Below are 15,922 nucleotides of genomic sequence, written 5' to 3'. Positions count from 1 at the left end.
TCCTGTCTCGGTCTCTTTCCCTCTTACATCCTGTGACCCGTTTGACCTTCACGGGGGCTATAGTGTCCAGGGCAGCACTGAACCAGGCATGAAACCTTCTGCGGAGTAGCTTTAGGTTTGGCGTCAAAGGAAATGTCACACCAGATGTCATAGAAAGGCAGTAGGTCTAGCTTATTTACTGTGCAAAACATATGGTAAAGCCAATAGAACTCGAACAGTGGATTGATATTGCATTATGTTATAGGACGTAGAAATGATATTTGGTTAAATGTAATCTCACAAATTACCACAGTAGACAACGATTTAGTGTTGGTTACACACTCCTACTAAGCCTGGAAGTTGAATTTTACTGTAATGATTCTTATTACACCCTATTAAGAGAGGTTGTATATTGTTTTGCCTGCTGCAGTTTTGTTCATATTTTTTATTTTATTAAGGTATGCATGATGGTTGTCAACTTATGTGAATTTCAGTAAGTTTGCTTTGCATATAGTGACCTGCCAGGAGCTACGTCACAGCCAGCCAAGCCATCACGCCATGCAGTGACAGAACAGGTCTGCAGATGCTACAACAGTTACAAACCCAGTGAAATGTAATGTAACCGAGGTGTAAATAAGATGGCAAAGAGGCGCTTAAAGTAAATCGTATTCATTTAGCAGTTTGTTTACAACTGGTATAAATGCCTCCTCGTTTTATCCCTGTTCTTCCTTTTTTGCTGATTTTATTTGAATGCTAAGTAACAGGCTTAAAGAAGTACACACTTTCTGCCTGTATAAACTAAACACTGCATTATAATTTTGCACTTTCCTTGGGCTTACCTCAAATGCTGTGGTCGATTCAGTACTTTATTCTTTCCATTTGCAACACAAATTATTGCAAAAGTGATCAGCAAAACACGTTATCTGGCCACATTACAGCATGACCATTACAAAATCACTCCTTGAGGAATTATTTCCAATATCTCAACAATTTATATTAAGTCTTATACAAGTACTTTACTTCAAAAGAAAACATAAGCAACATGGCATCTCCATAAATTTTTTTTATATTTTTTAGAAAATGATGTTTTGATTTTTCACAAGATTCTAGAGGCTCAAATAATAGGCAACAAAAACAACACTACAATTTCCTGTACATTTCCTGTAGTGTAGTACACCGTTGGTACAGTGACTCCACTTGACACGTATAGATTACTCTTTAATCACGTGCACTAAGGCAAAGCTTTAACCACAGTCGCGACCGTATCAATCAAGTCTCCGTCAGACTTGATTGATACGGTCGCGACTGTGGTTAAAGCTTTCCAATTTGTATGGTTGGCAGGCTATTCAAGAGCCGATTTTTGCCTTAGTGCACGTGATTAAAGAGTAATCTATACGTGTCAAGTGGAGTCACTGTGGAGATTCCATGTGCAACGCTTAGTCCTGAGGATGGTCTCGGTGAAAAGTAGACAATAGAGACCGAAACGTCGACGCATTTACACCGTTTGGTTCATAATTATCCAAGGATTTGTATATATTGTATTGATGGATTAACTGACTGCATGTACAGGAGCACCCTATGTATATATTTGTATATTACATACTGTACCAACGGTGTACTACACTACAGGAAATGTACAGGAAATTGTAGTGTTGTTTTTGTTGCCTATTATTTGAGCCTCTAGAATCTTGTGAAAAATCAAAACATCATTTTCTAAAAAATATAAAAAAAATGTATGGAGATGCCATGTTGCTTATGTTTTCTTTTGAAGTAAAGTACTTGTCTAAGACTTAATATAAATTGTTGAGATATTGGAAATAATTCCTCAAGGAGCCTTCTTCTATTTACTTATGTTACCCAGTTCCTTGGGGACTATTGGGTTGTCCTGTTTCTATTGAACATTACAAAATCACAGCACCAGCGGCTATCAGTAACAAGCATTTGCAATGAAATAGGTCTCTCATTTATGAGAGTTTGAGTTATTGTCATTGTAAATTACCATGCCTTTTATTTAGGTGTTGCTCTTAAAACCGATAAATAAAAGGCATTGTCATTTACAATGCCAATAGATTAAGCTCTGTCTGGCAATTGCAAGACCTATTGCATTGCAAATGCGTTTGTGCATTCAATATTTATTTAAAGCGTTAGGAGAGCAGGCAGGACAAAGCTATTTGAGAAAATAGTGCTTGGAGGCTGTAATTAAAGCCTACCAAGTAACAAAAGACGAATAAGGGGATATATCCATGGTAGGTTACAAAATGAGACAAGGCAGTTCTATGGAGGGACTACTAAGGCTATTGACCAATGAACAGCCACAGTTTACAGTGGACAATGAAACAAGGCAATGAAAAAAATGGGTGGAGAGTAGGCGGAGCTTCAAGTCCCTACCATACAACATGCCTCGCAGACCTAAAAAGCTCAGCAAGAGTATTTAATAAGATAATGGCCCTTACTGCAGACCAAGAACTAAAGTAAAAACACAGGACCCCCTTAATCACAGTTACTGCCACTTATCATTCTAGTTTATTTTCAAAGAACAAGGGAGACCCAAAGGAATATCACTAGGGACCTTGGGCAGTTACGTATTTCAAAAGACAGTGGTCCCTAGTAGTCGCTGATTCCCGCCATTTTGTATCCTGCATAGACAAGGAGCAGCCAAACCAGGAATGAGACACAATTGGTCCGGTCTCGTATTTAGAGGCTCCCTTGCCCTGGTTTGGATGCTATTGTGCTCCTAAACCCTTCAATTTCCTTACTTGCTTTGATTCCAAAAGCATAGGTACTGCTTAACAGACTACTTTGTGGACCACAATATTGGCCCCAAAAAACTGTTATGCTTTCAAGACAAACAAATTAATTCTTTGTCTTGAAGATGATGCCATGTATCTGTGTGTAGGCATCGAAACGCCGTCGACATAGTAGCATCATATGTACCCTACTGATAGAAAATTGTTCACAATGATGCTTTGTACTTTACCATTGTCTGTTCGCTGAGATACTAGCACAGACCGCCTTTGTTGCGTCAAGTTTACCCCCCTGTTTTGTCTTGTCCCCTGTGGGTTACTGGTTGTACCCACCTTGTAAAAAATCCTTTTATGTTTTCCATATCTCTTAAAATAAAAACCTGTCCTGCTGGACAAAGGTCATACTGACTATTGAGTGTATGTCCATCAATTCTGCCTAATCCCTGAACTACTAGGGACCACTGTCTTTTGAAATACTTATCATTCTAGGTCATGGTAGCCCACTCAGATTACTGCCTATTTTTCCATCTTGGCAGAGTACCTTGACGCTAAGAGTCCAACAGAAAACATGGAACGTTTGGGAATTTTCTCTTCAAATCCGGAACTGTTAAAATGCAAAGGCAGCATACGTAGTCCGATTAAAATATCATCAAATCCATGGCACAAAAGGCTACCAGGGTACACTAGTGGTTGAAATCCATACTGTAAATAACAGCCTTCCTTGTAGCACATTATCCTTGGAGAATGAAAGGAAGACATTCTCCCACAGTTCTCTTCATGAGTATATATATATCATATATATATATATATATATATATATATATATACATACACACACACACACACATCAAGAATAGTGAGAATCATATGGTGATGGTGCAGGAGGAGGAGAAGAAAGAAAAGGAGGAGAAGGAAAGAAAAAGGAAGAAAGGAAGGAAAAGTAGTAGCAGGTCATTCCAGAAGCTACACCTAAATTTGACAAGAAAACTTAAAACATCATTGCTAAATTTATCGAGCTTGTTACTGAGGAATCTAACCCTTCAAAAATGTGAATGCATCTAGTTTATCACTGTCCAGTTCCCCACAGATACTGCATTATACACTTCCTGATGCAGTCCCTTTATTTTTGGTTTCTTGTAGCTCTACTGGCTCCCAACCAGTCCCACAAAAACACCAGATACTCTCCCAAGAATCAAGTTAGTGCGACAACTCCTGCATTATAAATGAACTTCCCAAAATTTTTAAAAAATTGCGTGAACTAGACCCAATCAATCTGGTATCGGAGCGCTTTATATGAGCACCCATCTCGTTACCGGAGGACACATCCATTTTCATTAGGCACGGGGAGATTAAGTGATTTGCCCAGAATCACATGATGTTGAACGTCGTTGCCGAGACTCAAACCCGGTTCCCCAGCTTCAAAGTGGACCGCTCTAGCCGTAAGGCTACATCTTCACCCCAGTTCACAATTGTAACAGGTATGTACTCTCATGGCATGCCCAGACATCGAGCTCTCTCACCATTACTTCAATATTGCATGATCTAATCAACATTTCAAATTGAGGTGGGCCCATGTATGCAGAATCTTAAACCACATCTTGCCCTTGGTGGAGAAACTGATCACTGGGAACGACCATCTTTCCTCAATAGTAACTGAGCAAAAACCCAGATAATACAACACCACCTAAGGATCCTATGAGTCTGCATAAGGCAACACAAACTGCTAATTCTAACCACATATGGACTCCCAGCAACCTTCAGCAATGCCCCTATAATATGACTGAAATAGTGCCAACAACCTCAATTTCATCACAGGCTTGCTCAGATCTTTCTCACCAAACAAGCACCAGCAACAACAATAAATTGGCTGATCATAATCTGAAGCCCAACATTAACTACATAGCTAGATGCAATAAACACCTAGGGGGTCATTAGGATGGCGGGCGGATTGCCTCCGCCAGGCTGGCGGTAGCCACCGCCGGCCTGGCGGAGGCAATCCGCCCGACATCCATTGCCCAATTCCCCCCCGCCATATTAGGATGGCGGGGGGGACCGCAGCATTGAAATACACCGCCCGCATGTTTTCCGCACCGGTCGCCTTGCGGCCGGGGAGGAAAATGTTTAATATGGTGGCGGTGTCTGTCAGACACCGCCAGTCATATTACAATGGGCATTTTGGCAAACCATTCCGTGGTGGCAATGCCGCCACAGAAAGGCAGGCAGTTTTTGCTTCGGGGGCCCCCTGCGGGCCCTCTGGTGAAGGCCGAGGTGTTTGTTGCAAAGGGGGGGGTACCTGAGGTACCCCCCCCGCATTTGCATACACCAAGCAGCAGGCACCGCGGGGTGCCTGCCGCGTCGTGTATGCAAATGCGTGCAATTCATTTTGAGATTGTGGCAGGCGGTGCAGTGAGCACCGCCCGCCACAATGTTAAAATGAGGATTGCGCCCGCCACTGTTGCGGGCGCATCCTAATGCACATTTCAAGACCCCCGCCCTTAAGGCAGGCGGTCCCGTTTCCCCGATAGGGTGGCGGCCGGGCAAAGCCCGCCCGCCATCCTAATGAGCCCCCTTGTGTCATCATAATATCAATAAACAAAACCAAAAGGTACAGTTTGACAAAGCAAGGAAAATGAAACTAACGTCAATGAACATAATATACTCATTAAGGAAGATGTTCAAGGAACAAGCATGCAATGAAAGTCTCGAGTCGGAGATCTACAGCAAGTCGTCCACTCCTTAAGCATTTGCAATGCAATAGGTCTCGCATTAGGAAAGTTTGAGCTATTGGTATTGTAAATGACACATTTTTCATTTATGTTTTGGTTTTCAAAATAGCGAAATTAATACCTTTGTCATTTACAATGCCAATAGTTTTAACTTTCGCAAATGTGACACCTATAGCATTTGTAATGCAATATGTGTTGTATTTACGTGACTTAGATGTATTGATATTACAAATAACAATGGCTTTTAATTTTTTTTATAATTAATACTTAAATAAAAGGTATTGTAATTTATAATGGCAATAGCTTAAACTTTTGTAATTAACTTTTGTGAAGATAATGTTCAGTGTATTTTATTTTGACAAAATTTGAGAACAGAAGTGAAATATCAACATTTTTTGTGACATTTGTAATAAAGCTTGAAACATTGAGAGAACATATTTGAACCAGTTGTTGTTGAATGGTTGCACAGATTGATGCGGTGGTAGCTCTGATTGATGCTGTGGCATTCAGTGATGCTGTGGTGGCGCATAGTGATGCTGTGGCATTCAGTGATGCTGTGGTAGCACATAGTGATGCTGTGGCATTCAGTAATGCTGTCGTAGCACATAGTGATGCTGTGGTAGCACATAGTGATGCTGTGGCATTCAGTGATGCTGTGGTAGCAGATAGTGATGCTGTGGCAGTCAGTGATGCTGTGGTAGCACATAGTGATGCTGTGGCAGTCAGTGATCCTGTGGTAGCACATAGTGATGCTGTGGCATTCAGTGATGCTGTGGCATTCAGTGATGCTGTGGCATTCAGGTATTCAGTGATGCTGTGGTAGCATATAGTTATGCTGTGGCATTCAGTGATGCTGTGGCATTCAGTGATGCTGTGGCAGCACATAGTGATGCTGTGGCATTCAGTGATGCTGTGGTAGCACATAGTGATGATGTGGCATTCAGTGATGCTGTGGTAGCACATAGTGATGCTGTGGCAGTCAGTGATGTGATGCTGTGGTAGCACATAGTGATGCTGTGGCAGTCAGTGATGCTGTAGTAGCACAGAGTGATGCTGTGGCATTCAGTGATGCTGTGGTAACACATAGCGATGCTGTGGCATTCAGTGATGCTGTGGTAGCACATAGTGATGCTGTGGCATTCAGTGATCCTGTGGTAGCACATAGTGATGCTGTGGCATTCAGTGATGCTGTGGCATTCAGTGATGCTGTGGTAACACATAGTGATGCTGTGGCATTCAGTGATGCTGTGGTAGCACATAGTGATGCTGTGGCATTCAGTGATGCTGTGGTAGCACATAGTGATGCCGTGGCATTCAGTGATGCTGTGGTGATGCGATAGATAGAGTGATAGCGATGGATAGATAGAGTGATAGAGTGATAGCGATAGATAGAGTGATAGAGTGATAGCGATAGATAGAGTGATAGAGATGGATAGATAGAGTGAGGGCGATGGATCGATAGATAGATAGAGTGAGGGCGATGGATCGATAGATAGAGTGAGGGCGATAGATAGATAGATAGAGTGAGGGCGATGGATCGATAGAGTGAGGGCAATAGATAGATAGATAGAGTGAGGGCGATAGATAGATAGAGTGAGGGCGATAGATAGATAGATAGAGTGAGGGCGATAGATAGATAGATAGAGTGAACAGTGGTGACCATCTTGGAACGGGACTGTCTTTTGGAAATAAGGTGCCCACTTAATGGTGAAATACAAACATTTCTGGGCCACACATTTAATGTGTGCACATACAAATATTGTGATGCTGTCCGGGCCTTTCTGTCTCAATATTCTGGAATTTAACTGTAGAATCAAAGAATGAGGGGGTTTAAGTTATTGATGAGAGGGGTAATACAGACACATACCCGACCGGGACCAGTTGCTGAGGAGGCCTCAGTGGAGATGGCGTTAACTGCTCGAAGGGCCAGCTCACAGCTCAGAGAGCGAGAGGGGTGGGGAGGGCGATAGACTATGTACTGCCGGGGGACTTGTGCTCAAAGGGGCAGATTACTATAGGGCCTCCCCTCATATATATACACACACACACACAGGCCTCAGAGAGGGGGGGGGGGGAGGGACAAGGGACAGGAGTGAGGACAGGAAGGAGCACAAGGCTGGGGGAGGTCAGGGGCGGCGAAGAGCGAAGGAGGGAGCAGAGAAGAGAGAGGTAGAGATAAACACGACAAGCGGAGGCAGTGAGGGGGAAATAAAATAAAGTGAGCGAGGGGAGAGAGACTTTACTGCAAAATGAGTGCTCGGGATTTTGCATAATTTCGCATTAAACTAAGCAGAATGCGGAAAGAAACACAATGTGAGTAACATTTTGGTGAGCTGATGACTGCAGTATGTGTGTGGGGAGACACGGAAATCAACCAGCAACGCGCCAGTGACCCCCCCCTACCCCATAGGTTTCGTTTATTTCATCCATAAAGCCCCAGCTGGGTGAGTCCAGGACCCACTTATTCATTCAACACCCTACGGGAACAAGCTGGGTGGGGGTGGAGGGGGCAGCACCATTGTAGCCACACCCCCTGAAATTATGCTGCACTGAAGGGCCAAGCTGTGTGGTAAAGAAATGGAAATCACGCAGTAAGGAAAGGTGGATTATGCCATGAGTATGTTGGTCCCCGGTTTTACCTACTTTAATGTAAAGAACAATTGATTAAATTAAAATTAAATTGAAATTAGTTGTAATGTCTGCGTGTGGTTACTGCTGGGCCGTGAACTATGGAGGTATTGTTTGCGAAATGTAGATTTACGCTGCTTTTCTGGGTGTTTTTTTCCGAGGGGACGGGGTGCCTGAGAGACAAGTTATTGCTACTTTCAAAACGCCGCCCTAGCCTTAAAGTGCTTGGAAGCCTGTGTGCTCTGCTGGGAGGCACTTTTGGTTTATGTTGCAAGAAGAGGGACGGTAAAGGAAAGGGGGCAGAGAAAGGAGTGGGTGAGAGAGCGAGACACAGGCATGCTGTGTAAGAGAGGGCGAGGGATCTCAGTTGATCTACAGAGCTGCCCAGGGCAACGTAATGGTGACCCAGGGGATCCCACAAGCCCCTGGTTGATGCAGTCAATTTCCCTTTTTTTTGTGATTTATTTACTCTATTGGAGTGGAGGGTGGCAGCACGGAGGGGCCTGGGTGGGGGAAGCAGCACGGAGGGCCTGGGTGGGGGAAGGAGCACAGAGGGCTAGGGTGGGGGAAGCAATATGGAGAGCCATGGGGGAGATGGGACAAGGAGCGTGGAGATTTGCAGGAGAAGCAACGAGCAAGAAAGAAAGAGGCCGTGGGTGGGGGAAGAACATCAATATAAGATTCTGTGGAGTTTATGTATCACAAACTTACTTGTAGACTTTACGCGCTCATAGAATTACAAGTTAGTGAATCTTTGGATAATAGATTATTTACATGTTTGCCATTTTCCAGGAGCAGATGAAAGATTAGTACGACGGTTTAGGTGTTATCTGGTATTTCGACAGGGAGATGGGAGCCAGTTTGATAGCAAAGATGTGCACATTTCTATGATCGACTTAAAACAATTCCACGCAGTTTTTATTTTATAATGGTTTGCTACTTTGAAAACTGAAGGCGCAATGAATGCAACTTTGAGGTTGTATGGTGTTATTTAAAGCGAAAACGGACATTCCAGGTTGAGTAACAGATTTCCCATTGTGTTTCTGTCAATGCTGTAAAATCGCTCTAGATCAAATGCAGCGTGCGAGCCAGACACTTCGATCCTGCAAGTGTTTACAATAGGAGCCCTCCGTTTCAAGTGCGATTTCGCCTGCAAGTCGACAGTAGTGTTTTTTTTTTTTACCAGAACGGAAATAAACTGCGCTTTACAAATGAACACGATTTAGAAAAGGGGGTGGTGATGAACAGAGTGTCTGAGTTAAACAGACCACTCTTACCCAGTCCAAAGATCAGGGCTTGATCCATCACCGTTATTTATCTCACTGCCCCATCCCAGCTCAGAACCTGGCTATATGCAAATCAGTCTGTCCCTGGCCCAGTGCATCATGGGAACAGGGCAGACTAAACTACCAAGCCAATTCTTCACCAGAAAGGAGACAAGCTACCGGGGACAGGTTTCTGGCATTTCAGCCTTCTTCGGCCCGGCTTGCTTGAATCCTGATGGAGCAGTGAGAAAGGGACTCATGTCTGAGTATACCCTGCCACACCTATAGTGGCCAAAAACGATTTAGAAAAGGGGGTGGTGATGAACAGAGTGTCTGAGTTAAACAGACCACTCTTACCCAGTCCAAAGATCAGGGCTTGATCCATCACCGTTATTTATCTCACTGCCCCATCCCAGCTCAGAACCTGGCTATATGCAAATCAGTCTGTCCCTGGCCCAGTGCATCACCACCCCCTTTTCTGAATCGTTTTGTCCACCATAAGCTTGGAAGGGTATTCTCAGATGTGAGACCCTTGCTCATTGCACCATCAGGATTCAAGCAAACCGGGCCGAAGACGGCTGTAATGCCAGAAACCGGTCCCCGGGAGCTTGTTTCCTTCCCAGTGTAAGAATTGGCTTTTGTAGTTTGGTTTGCCCTGTTCCCATCATGCACTGGGACAGGAACAGACTAATTTGCATATAGCCAGGTTCTGAAACTAGGATGGTGCAGTGAGCTAAAAAACGGTGTTGGATCTAGCCCTGATCTCTTGACTGGGTGAGAGCTTTCTGCTTAATTCAGAGACTCTGTCCCTCACCACCCCTTGTTACAAATGAACACAGCTTCCTTTCAAGTCACGAAAACAGGATGGGGGTTATCAGCCAAGATAATAGAGAGTTGTTGCTTGGTCATATTAAAGAGTGTTTAAAAGAAAGCGCTGTGGGTCGTGGTATAGTGAAAGTTGTTTTTGGGTGAATGTGGCAGCTGTGTCAAAAGCTGGCTGTTCCATTTCAGTGGAGCAAGAAGCTGCCTACAGCATATTTCACCCCTAACGAGTCACAACAAGACTTTGCCTCTTTGTGGGACCAGTTGACACCACACACACTGAGACCAGTATTGTGTGCCTTATGGCACGGTGCAGCACCATGCAAGAACAAATGGAAATCAGTCTGCTAATTATGTAAATGCTTATTTTGTGAAGCTGATTTTCTTTGATTTCTAACCAAACGTGCAAGAGAAAAGACAACATTAGGAACGAAAGAATTGACAAGGACTTTAAAATCTAGAAATCCTTGAAATCGCTGATTTGAAGCGCCTGCCGTACCTCTGCGGTGATCAGGGACGTACAGAAAAATAATCGTGCACTGAGTGTGCTGTGTAGCTCCCAGCATTGCGGCTGTAAGTCCTTACGGAGTCTGATAAACAGTAAATGGAGGAGGGGGCGCTGTGAGCCCTGATGGCAAATGAGTGTGAAGGGTAGGAAGAAGGCAGAGAGCGCATGAGCAGGCTTCTGCTGCAAACACGCTGCATTGTTTGGGTCTGGTGTATATAAGGTGCTGCGGACCCAGATTGGTGGGGGGGCGGTAACCCCGCAGGACGCTCGGCCTGTTTGTTGGGTCTCTCTCTCTGTGTTATGAGCCCAATGGAGGAGAGAAGCAGATACGGAAAAAAGAGAGTGAGAAAGTCAGACAGGGCGGAAGGAGTCAGACAAAGAAACACACCAGAGCGCGGAGAGTCCGAGAAAGAGAGAGGAAGGCAGGAAAGAGAGCGAGATAGTGGGCGAAGGGAAGAGGTGGGGTGGGAGCAAGCGAGAGTGGTGGCGATCAGGGAGTGAGACATTGCAAATACGTGGGTGTTTTGGTGAGAAATAGAGGCGCCCGAGAAGGGAATAGAAAAAAATAAAACAAACTAAAGCCAGGGTGCAAGAAGCAATGGATGGGGTGAGAGGAAGTGAACAGCAAGGGGGGCATGTATTTGAAGGGAGCGTCGGCATGCGAAGGATAACAAGGAAACAAATGCACTTACATGGAGTGCTAAAAGATAAAGAAACAAGCTCTCGGCATTGCTGTGGCGGTGGAGCGCAATCCTTGAAAGTCTGATGCCGAGGCACAGACAAACGATGGTGGGCGAGCGGCTTCCTTTGAAGTCTGATGCCGAGGCCGATGGTGTTTGATGTGCCCGCGCCTGCCTCACATGAACTGTACGCGATCCACAGTTTGGTAGAGATTTTGAACTGCTTACTATAATCTCGCCTAGAATAGTCGAGACCTAAAAAGGGAATGTATCACCCGTAATGATGACGGCTCCCTGGTAACGATGACGGCTCCCTGGTACCCTAGATTTACTAAAAAAAGGTGTAGCGAATATCAACCCATCTTTTAAACCACAAAAGGGGAGGTCAAGAAAGAACGCAAGAATTAAGCCCCAAAACAAGTTATAGGCAGCACAATTTGCTGCCTATAGCTCATAACGATAACAGTACTTAAGATCTGATCCGGGAACATGCAAAAGTCTCAATCTGCTGCAATTATTGCACTAGAACATGTGTCTGCATCATCTACTTTAAATACAGATGCCGCTCCCTATGTTAAATCATTGACCTCAAACAAACAGTGCAAAGCAAGCTACGCTACATGTCCACACTGAACAAAGTGCTGTCCTATCCCCCCGACCTGAGAATAGAACATAAAAACACAGAGGATTACATTGTCCTAATGTCCAGGGAGATTATTGAAATTATAAGAATCCTCCATCTGGATGTTATTGATCTATTGCAAAGTCCTGCTATGAAACTTCCTATCAACAGAGCTTGTCTGCTTGACGTCCTTCATACGGTCCAATGTCTTCTGTACATCAATTCGAAATACACAGACTTAATTTGTAAACCTTCCTAAGAGTATCAGGCCTTTGGACTTAAGTGTTAGGACACCAAAATCGCCAATCTCACTTTAACAATGCAGATTTACTTAAAATACTGCAGTTCTTTCTTTGTCACTGGGGAAGGCAGCACCAAAATTTCCGCCCCACAATCAAATTTACATTTGCAAACAATACCATGCACAGTGCACATAAGTAATTGCAGGCCACGAGAAATTATAACAAGCATTAGAAATGCAATAGGTCTCGGGTTTTTTTGAGTTAGAGAAAATGGCCTTGTAAATGGCAATGTATTTTAGGCATGTGTCTTGGAGTGTGAGCATGTGGTGTGTGTTGGAAAATGTGTTTTGCATTTGAATATTAGCAATGGTGGCGTGCTGTGCTTTAACGCATTATCTTGAAAAGGTAAAGTGTAGCATAGAGCGATTGCTAAAATATTTTATGGTGGATGCATTAACAATTGATAGGTGCATTGGTGGGTGGTGGATGTGTGTGCCTGTAGGAATTGTGCAGTGATGGCTGGTGGTGTGTGTGCTTGTGTGGCTGTGAAGCGTACAGAGATGGATGGTAATGCGTGTGCTTTGTAAAAGTGTGCAGTGACAGCTGCTGGTGTGTGTGTGTTTGGTGAAAGCATGTACTGACATTGTGTGTTGTGTGTGTGGTGGATTTGCGGCACTGATGCATTGTCGTGTTTGTGTTTGGTGAAAGCGTACACTGATGGCTGTTGGTATTTGTGCCTGGTGAAAGTATGCACTGACGGCTGGAGGTGTGTTTTGTGTGTTTTTTTGTGTGTAGTGATGAGTGTGTGCTGGTGAGAGGCTGGTGTGTGTTTAGTGTGTGTGGGTGTGGTATGTGTGTATGTGGTGTGTGGGTTTGTGTGTGGCCCTATGTATGTGTGTGGTGAACTTAATTTTAGTGTTTGTCTCCCGCACACTCAGACAGAGTCCCTACACACATACACTGCTCACTCTGCACATCCACACTGTTCATTCGCATAGTCACACACTGTTCATCCTGGACACTCACACACTTTGCACCCTGCACACTTACATACACTTCACCCTGCATACTCATACTGACACTGTTTACCTTGCACACTCACAGCTGCAGTCACTGTCATTCTGCAGTCACTGTTACTCTGCAGTCACACTCACTCTGCAGTCACACTCACTCTGCAGTCACACTCACGCTGCAGTAACTCTGGAGTCACACTTACTCTGCAGTCATTCTGCACTCGCACTCACTCTGTACCTGATCTCACTCTCCACTCACTTTGCACCTGCAATCACCCTACACTCACTCTCCAATCACACCCACTCTGCAGTCACTATGCAGTCACACTCACTGCAGTCACTCTGCAGTCACACTCACTCTGCAGTCATTTTGCACTTGCACTCTGCACTCACTTTCTCTGCACCTGCTCTCACTTTGCACTCACTCACTGTGCACCTGCACTCACCCTGCAACTGCATTCACGTTGCCCCTGCACTCACTGTGCACTCACTCTGCACTCACTGCCACTCTGCACTCATTCTGTACTCACTCTTTCTGCACTCTGCATCTGCTCTCACTTTGCACTCACTTACTGTGCACCTGCACTCACTCTGCAACTGCATTCACTTAGCCACTGCACACACTGTGCACTCACTGCCACTCTGCACTCATTGTGCATGCGCTCTGCAGTAAATCACACTCTGCACTCACTCACTGTCACTCTGCACTCATTCTGCATGCACTCTGCACTAACTCACACTCTGTACTCACTCATTTTGCAGTCGTTCTACTTCACCTTTGCACTTATTCTGCACTCACTTCTGTCATTCTGCACTAACTCACACTCTGCACTCAGTCTCAAACTGCACTTACTCTCACTCTGCATTTACTCTCACTCTGCATTCACTCTCATTTTGACTGTTGGTACTGATCTACATACAGCACTCTACAGCACACATCACTGTACAGCACACATCAATGTACAGCACACAGACTCTACAGCACTCCACAGCACACAGCACTCTGGAATCAACAGCACACAGCACTCTGGAATCAACAGCACACAGCACTCTACAGCACACAGCACTCTACAGCACACAGCACTCTGCACTCAACTGCACACAGCACTCAGCATGCCCTCGGATTGGCTGCCTTGCACACAGCTAAGCGTGTGGTACAGCCTACATCAATTCCATACGAACACTTTATTATCAGTTAATATTTATACAAGCACGCAACCAGGTCACCATGCACAGCCCCAAGAAGGTTGCGTTATACAGACCGATGAGGCAACGTGCTGCACTGCCACACAAAACGTCCGGGGTCATTCACTACGTAAAAATACATATACTGCTGTGGCAGCCTGTATCACTTCCACTGCAAAGTAGCATGGGATTGGCCATCAAACACACTACTACTGAACATTGGTAAACGCCACTGAAGCATAAATACTGCTTACCAGCTTTCAAACCCGCCCCATGTCCAGTGGCTCATTCCCCACGGTCAGAACCGAGACCTGTCTGTCTAGTGTACAGATATACCAGCCTTCTTTGGCATAATTTCCATCATGTGATTGCAAAGGAAAGATGTGCGTGGAAAAAGGGGGCGTGTAGACATCTGGAGTAGAATCACAACTACTCCATAATCAGCCAGCCAAGCCTACAAGCCGCAGACCTATCACCACCTGCCCACAAACATGACCCCGCACCCTCCTGGTCCCAATAAGCAGCAACCTAAGCCAATACACCTGCCCTCTTCCTTCAGGCATGCCTCCCCGTTCAGCTTCCAATCCCTTCTCTGTGAGCCTGCAGAGATAGTAATTCAAACCTTCAGCTCTACCCGTCCCTAACGCCCTCTGTTTGTTTTTACCTCTAACTCCCTCCTCGCAACGAGATCGCCGTCATTTTCTGCTCCGAGCACTCATACCGTTTAATTCAGCAGCGCGGCCACCGTAGAAGCCGGATTCCGGAAGCACGTACTCACGAGACGGCGACCATATTGAAACAGGAAGGGCCCACTGTGGCAAAAAGTGCAGCAACAGACAGATAGACGGCGGCCATCTTAGAACGGGAAGTAGGAGCTGAAATGAGACGGCCTTCTTGGAAAGGGAAACGTAAGCTTGAAGAAACACTACTGGGAACATTCACCATGAAGGATTGTATCTGAGACTGTACGCCTCAATACAACGTCTATGGTTTAGTGGCAAGACTGGCCATAGAAGATTGATGTCACCTTTCTTAGCAAAAATATTGGACCATTTAAGTTTTGTTATTTTGGAACAGTCAAAAGTTGTTAGATGAAAGCAAAATAGTTTAGCTGTTCAGTGAAGTATTTTTATTTCTTGTAAAGGCACATAGGCGGTAATTCTGATTTTCTTTCTCTTTCTTATTGTTGAAACTCACACCAGTCAATACCACAAAAACACACATTTTGTGAACATAGGAAACAAAAACTAGCATTGGCATCGCATAGACAATAGGTCTTGCCTTTGGGAGCTTGTGTGTTTAGTCAGAACTTTTGGCTATGTTGTAGAGCATTGTAGCTGCTGTGCATCATGCTGAAAAGTTATAATAAAAAGTGTTAAGCCTTTTTGTTACTTTTATACAAACGAAGACAACATTATATACAACTGATCAACCTGATTAAAAAATTATTTTAACATAAAAAATGTCCTCTAGTTTTTTTGTAGTTGCACTGCTGGTAACTTCTTCCA

General features: G+C 44.5%; 1 protein-coding gene across 2 annotated transcripts in view; it reads right to left on the bottom strand.

Moving 5' to 3' along the window:
• Window positions 1–15,206, bottom strand: part of WBP11 (WW domain binding protein 11) — a 149,029-nt gene extending 133,823 nt beyond the window's left edge. The window contains exon 1 of one of the 2 annotated variants that reach the window (XM_086958147.1): window positions 15,079–15,206. The gene's annotated coding sequence lies outside the window, so the exon portion shown is untranslated. The remainder of the gene's footprint in view (window positions 1–15,078) is intronic. The other variant, XM_086958154.1, reaches the window with a different exon arrangement.
• Between the last annotated feature and the right edge of the window lie 716 nt (window positions 15,207–15,922).

The sequence above is a fragment of the Lissotriton vulgaris genome, chromosome 1_1 (genome assembly GCF_964263255.1).
Source record: "Lissotriton vulgaris chromosome 1_1, aLisVul1.2, whole genome shotgun sequence".
Classification (NCBI taxonomy): Eukaryota; Metazoa; Chordata; class Amphibia; order Caudata; family Salamandridae; genus Lissotriton; species Lissotriton vulgaris.
Note: the sequence above shows the minus strand (reverse complement) of the source record. Positions and strands in the feature narration are given on the sequence as shown.